This window comes from Pogoniulus pusillus, chromosome 34 (assembly GCF_015220805.1).
Source record: "Pogoniulus pusillus isolate bPogPus1 chromosome 34, bPogPus1.pri, whole genome shotgun sequence".
NCBI classification, from domain to species: Eukaryota; Metazoa; Chordata; class Aves; order Piciformes; family Lybiidae; genus Pogoniulus; species Pogoniulus pusillus.
The window spans coordinates 10,213,594-10,219,587 of NC_087297.1; the positions used below are offsets into that span (position 1 = coordinate 10,213,594).

General features: G+C 37.8%; 1 long non-coding RNA gene across 1 annotated transcript; it reads left to right on the forward strand.

Annotated features, from left to right (window-relative positions):
- Window positions 1-657: 657 nt before the first annotated feature.
- Window positions 658-5,397, forward strand: LOC135189846 (uncharacterized). The gene is made up of 2 exons (XR_010308328.1): window positions 658-723; window positions 4,421-5,397. It is a non-coding gene; the product is annotated as an uncharacterized LOC135189846 (long non-coding RNA).
- The last annotated feature ends 597 nt before the right edge of the window (window positions 5,398-5,994 follow it).

Genomic DNA, 5,994 nt, shown 5'->3' on the forward strand with positions numbered 1-5,994 from the left:
CAGTACCTGGAAGTGTTCAAGGTCAGGTTGGACAGGGTTTGGAACAACCCACTCTTGTGAACATCAACCTTGTCCATGGCAGAGGGGGAAACCCAAAGATGGACCCCTTCCAACCCAAGCACTCTATGATACAGATGGACTTCCTGATGTTTGCTGAGTATGACTCCAAGCTGTGTTTGAATCACAGAATTAACCAGTTTGGAAAAGACCTCGGAGTTCTTAAAGTCCAAACTCTCAGCTAACCTTTCTGATTAACTAAACCATGGCTCTTAGTGCCTCATTCAACCTCCTTTTAAACACCTTCAGGGATGGTGAGTCCACCTCCCCTGGCAGCCCATTACGCTCTCTGTAAAGAACTTTTTCCTAATATCCGGCCTAAAACTGCCATGGCACAGCTTAAGACTGCGTCCCCTTGTTCTGTCACTGGGTGCCTGGGAGAAAAGACCACTCCTGCCTGGTTACAGCCTCCTTTCAGGTAGCTGCAGAGACCAATAAAGTCTCCCCTGAGCCTTCTCTTCTACTTGACAAACAGTATTTAGTTATGTGAAAATGAATCTATTTGACTGTATTCTATCATTTTAGAAGTAACCTTCCAATTATAAATGTTAGGCACAGGTTTGAATTATTAAATTATTTGTCTCCCTAGGTCCATAAACCTGTAGAAGCTCAAGCTGCTAATTGCTGATGTGACTGCCAGTTGAAACAGTTTGTCTACGTGTTGTGGTGAGTGCCATTTAAAGATATTATTGGTTTAGATGCTCTTTGTTTTGTAACCAAGTAACAAAAACTGCAGAAGGTCAGAAGGTAACTGCTAACATGAGTGCATTTTTGGGTAGAAAACCATGTACTTGAGATTCTGATGTACCTCAGTCAGAGGTGGAGAAATGCTGCATGATTGAGATTGCAAACCTGTGCTTTAGTTAGATGATGAACATAAAGTTTTGGTCCAAATTAACTCAGAGGTAAGTCTAGATGATGGATTTACACTGGGTATGCTCTTTGTCTCCTGCCTCCCAGGTATTTTCAGAACTTCAGAAGTTCACAGCTGAGGCTTCTAGGCATTTCTTAAATGCAAAAGAGAACATCTTAAATATTTTATTCTATTTCTGTGGAAGATATCTAAAAGAGAGCTATATGTCATGTCAGAGAAACATTTTATTCTTCTAGGCACTACCACTTTGCACCTTAAAATTTGTCAAATCTTGCACTACTTTTTAGTTGTCCTAAGATAGTATTATTTAATTGATTCTAATAGGTGACTTCTATAATAGTTTTCGTGGAAGTAAATTGCAAATATTTACACTCAAGTTGTGTCTGTTTGGTACCTTAAGAGTTTCAAAAGAGCAAAGTCTTATAAACATGCTGAACTGAAACTTCTTTTTAGGAACACCATTGCATGTTTAACCAAGCACACATATTCAAGTTTGTGGTGTAACCTGTATCTGAAACCCAAAGGGCTTTGTTTGGATAATACCTACTATGTGTCCTAGACTTTATGTTTTGGCTCAAAGAAAGTAATCCAGAGTTTAAAAGAATAAGTGTAAACCAGGGCTGTCAGGCAGAATTAAATGTATTCACTCTTTGAAAGACCTACTTGTAAGAACAGCAGTGACATAGTAATGGGAAACATCTTTCATCCACACTATTATGGACACTTAAAAACCTAAAGGGTGAATAATATATTAATAAAGGTTTGCTATTAATAGTAAGTTTATCTCTTGTTACTTTTCAGCTTTAAATAAGCATGTAGTAATAGGAGGTAATGAAAAATCTAACCAGCATCTTTGAAAAGCTTATAGAATTGAGGTGATGATGAGGCTCAGATAGATAAGAGAATTCAGCACAAGGAGGAGAAGGTGAGGGAGAAATGCCAAAATAAAGCAGCCACTAACATTAGACAAAAATAATACATCTTCTTTTATTTTTTCATAGCCTTACACTTATTCACCTAGGGATACTCCCAATTATTTTTAGGACCTTACTCATTTCCTAGATGACAGATTAGAGATGTTACATTGTCAAGTCCTTGTGATTAATGAAAGTTATGGAAAACCCCTGTGTTCTTCTGCTTGCTTTAATCTCCTAGAACATAACTGCAATGTCTCCAGACTTCAAGTCTGAGGCCAAGAATTACCCAGCAATTGGATTAGAATTAAACAAGTTTGTCCATCTGAGGACTCGTAGTCAAAACCTCAAAGGCCTTGTGTTAAAACACAATTGGAGAAGCCCATGCAGATACTGTTTGCCTTTCTTAGTAAGCAAGGAGACTTTATCTTTCACCTTTAAACCAGGATTTGTAAGCAAAATGATGTCAGCACTAAGGTGCTGTTACAGTAGCATATTCTGTATCTTTCATGTTGTTGCTTATAGCTGGATTTAAAAATGTAGTTTCACTTTGTAATCAGATTCCTTCATCAGCACTTCAGTTCCTTCCCTGGAGGTAAATGAAACTTAACAGAGGAATTAAAATCTCTTTGTTTGCATTTGGAATGTAGATTATTGTAAAAACGTGAATAAGAATCCAAAAGTGAAGTTTCTTATTCTATGGGTTAGATATTCAGATGGATACAATGATTTTCAGAGCAGAGTAGTGCTGATTAAGCAACATCTATTGAAGATATCAGTGCATTCTCAAAACAAAACCTCAGCCTGAAAACAATGTTTAAGTTTTTTGTATGGAACCTCATGTGTCTGCAGCAATGAACTTTCTAACCCATTTTCAGCAGTGTTTATGCAAGAAGGCCAGTCGGCTCTTCAGAAGCACATTTCTTAGTGAGCTCTCCTGCAGAGGACAGACACTGTTAGTTCGTGGTTTGCAAGGTGCTTGGCATTGCACAAAACATAGAGCTGCAGCCATGCTCACTTCAAATGTGACAAAATAGAAAGAGTAAACAAGCTGTTTTGAGGAAGGAAAGACAAAGCATGTTTTTATAAGCTGTAGTAATGTGGGAAAGCTTCATCTTGACACTGAAGACTCCAGAATGCAAATCAAAACTCATATCTGCAGGAAGATAAACTCATTTTTAAGTTTAAGAGCATCTTAAGATTTAGATGAAGTCACAGCAAGTTTCCAGTTTTACTTCTGAATTAAAATCCTCATTCTGACATTGAAATTACTTCATCTACATAAAATGGCAGTTGAAAAAAAGCAAAAAAGCTACTCAAGAAATGGAAATCTGGCAGTGTTCTTTGTGAAATAACTGTCTAAAGGGGGAGAGAGAAATAGCAATATGGGATACAAGCAGGAAAAAGCAGCTCCTACTTCGCCATCTCAGTAGTCTGCTGCAATTCATCACATGAAACAGAGTCAGAGAATCATAGAATTGTTTCAGTTGTCCACCTGTCATCTTACAGCATCTTTCTTCTCCAGAGCCATGTTGCTGTTGTGGGATTTATTTTCTGTTCTGGATTTTCTTGTTGCTCAAGGAAGGCTTTGATTGTCCTCTGTGACTTGAGAGTTGAAATGAGAGGTTGCCTATGTGCTGTTCCAAACAAAATTTACCTGCATCAGAAGTGATGCAGATAAAAGATAATAATCTTTTAATCCTTTTTATAAAGGACTTCCCTTTCATATAAATCAGTGAAAAATGACAAATCAATTTGCATTTTTCTACTCAGTGTTCCTCCCAAGATGTTGCCTGCTGTCAGAATGCTGCAGGCACTTCAGGAAAAGGAGAGGTTTATACTTACTCAGATTTGTTTTTTTTCTTGGTTTTGTGAAAACTCACTTTTATAGTACGTGTATTTCAGAATGGAATTGTGGTCTGTTAAAGGTTAAGAAAAATACAGTTCCTAAAAGGATTATTTTTCCCTTTTATGGATGAGCACCAGGCTCTAAGACATCAGTGTAAATAGAGTTTCCTGTTCCAGGGAAGTTTGGCTACTGCAGGAGCCCAAAGGTCCTTTGGGAAAAGCTTGATAGGAACTATGAGTTGAATGTGACCTGAGGCTGCAGGAACCCAAGAGCCAGAACTGAGGGAAACACATTTCACAGCCCTTTTGTGCAACCTTAAGTCCCATAAGCACTTCTGGGAAAGTAAACCCTTTATCATACACACAGTATTTATTGCTAAGGGAGAAGTCATGCTAATGGCTTTCAGAAATCATTTTGTTATCTGTAGATCTGTGACTTCTTTCTTTGAAGCTTGCTGTAACTTAAAAAAAGAGATTAAATAAATCTGCAGCTTTGAGAAATGCTGAGCAGGACTAGGAATGCTGAACAGTTCTCCGTGGTTGGTAGCCACCACGTAGGATCTGATCCAAAGTGCAATTTTTGCAGTCAACCTTTTTAGGAATTCACTGGAGAAAGTCTATTTGAATTGCTGCATGAATTCTGTAGCAATTAGAAAAGTTAATTTATCTGATCCTGGTGGCTATTCATTCAAAAATGAGTGGTGATTCCTCTCCTTCTCCCATTCAGAGCTGGGCAAAACTCATGCATGAAAAGGAGGAGGAAAGCAAGTGGGGTGAGATGACACCGTAAGGCAAAGCAATCACCATGTACCTGTGTTAATGAGGTTTCTTGTGTGATTATCACCTCACTGCACTTATTTTTCTTCATCTGACCAAGTTTTGTTGGACTTCTACCACAGATTTTCCAGTGTGACATGATGTGAATCACCTAACCTGTACTCTATATCATTTTAAAAGGATTAGTAATAGTGTATCTCTCACTTCCCTGTCCCACTCCCCCCCTTTTCAGTTTTCTGGATGTGCTTTGGTAGAAAAAGGCATTATGCTCTCTGAAGTTACTGCTGCAATGCAAATGATTGAAACATTAAAATGACTTGGAGTATTTGAAGGGCACTCAATTGGTCATTTAATGTTTCCATTTGTTTTCACATTTTCATTTGTGTTCATGTGGCACTATCAAAAACAACAGTTCAGAAAGAAGAATTAACAGGATTTAAAAAACTGAAGTACATTGAAAAAAATAAAGCAGGTAAATTATCTTAAGTGTAGGGACTGGAATGAAATAATGCATTCCACTTTTTCATAGAATCAATTGCACTACAGGGGTTAGAATCATAGAATCATTTTCTTCTTAACTAATCTTTGTGCTGCAAGTAATTGTCCTTTGAAAGGAATTCTGTTAGATTACCTTAGTTTGATAGTGCTGAAACGGAACAAGTGTCCTTTAAACATGAATATTGTCCAGATTTCAGCTACGATGAGCACTTTGTCTGCAAGGGTTATTCACGTGAAGCAAAACACAGGGCGTGTGCTTTCTAAAGACTTCTGTAAATCAACAAAGCTATAGATAGCACAGCCTGATGCAGTTACCAGCTGATATTCCTGCAAAGACACTCCAAATGAGAGAGGAAATTCCAAACTTCCTTATTATTCCTACATGCTGAGTTTGCTAGTCAATAAAAGTTTGTCAAGTTTTATCTAGCATATTGGTGGCATTTGGCTGGTTCCCGTGGCAGGTATCATTTGGTTTCCTCTCTTAGCCATGAATTTACATTAGTGTTGCATTTCTCAAACACTCATTTTTTTTAATTATGAGGCAGAGCCCTCAAGCTATTTCCATTGATGCATCCCAGCTACATCCCCTCTTCAGTAACCAGTGGCAAAAAAAAAGCTTTATTCCAATGAAGAGTTTCACAGTGTGCTGCCTTTGTGATGGAATTTGGAGAACTCTGCTTTCAGGACCTTGTTTTATGAAAGAGTAGTGCCTGTAGAAGGGGGAAACGAGCCCAAATATTGCATGGCTTTGGATTTCTCTTTTCAGGCTTCGGTATCATTCATCTTGTCACAAGTCAGTCAGCTTCTGCAAACCCAGGCAATCCCAGATGGAAAATAGTGGATAAAAAAATGAAAATGAAGCAGGTTGATAGGAAAAAGAGGTGGTTAGTAAATATTTACAATAAACAGTTTTGATGTTGAGATAACAGTGAATGAAACAAATGTAGAAGTAGAATAGTCATGCTAGTGTCTAAGATGGATGTATGTATATGTTTAAATATATGTCTATTGGCTAGAAAGGGCATA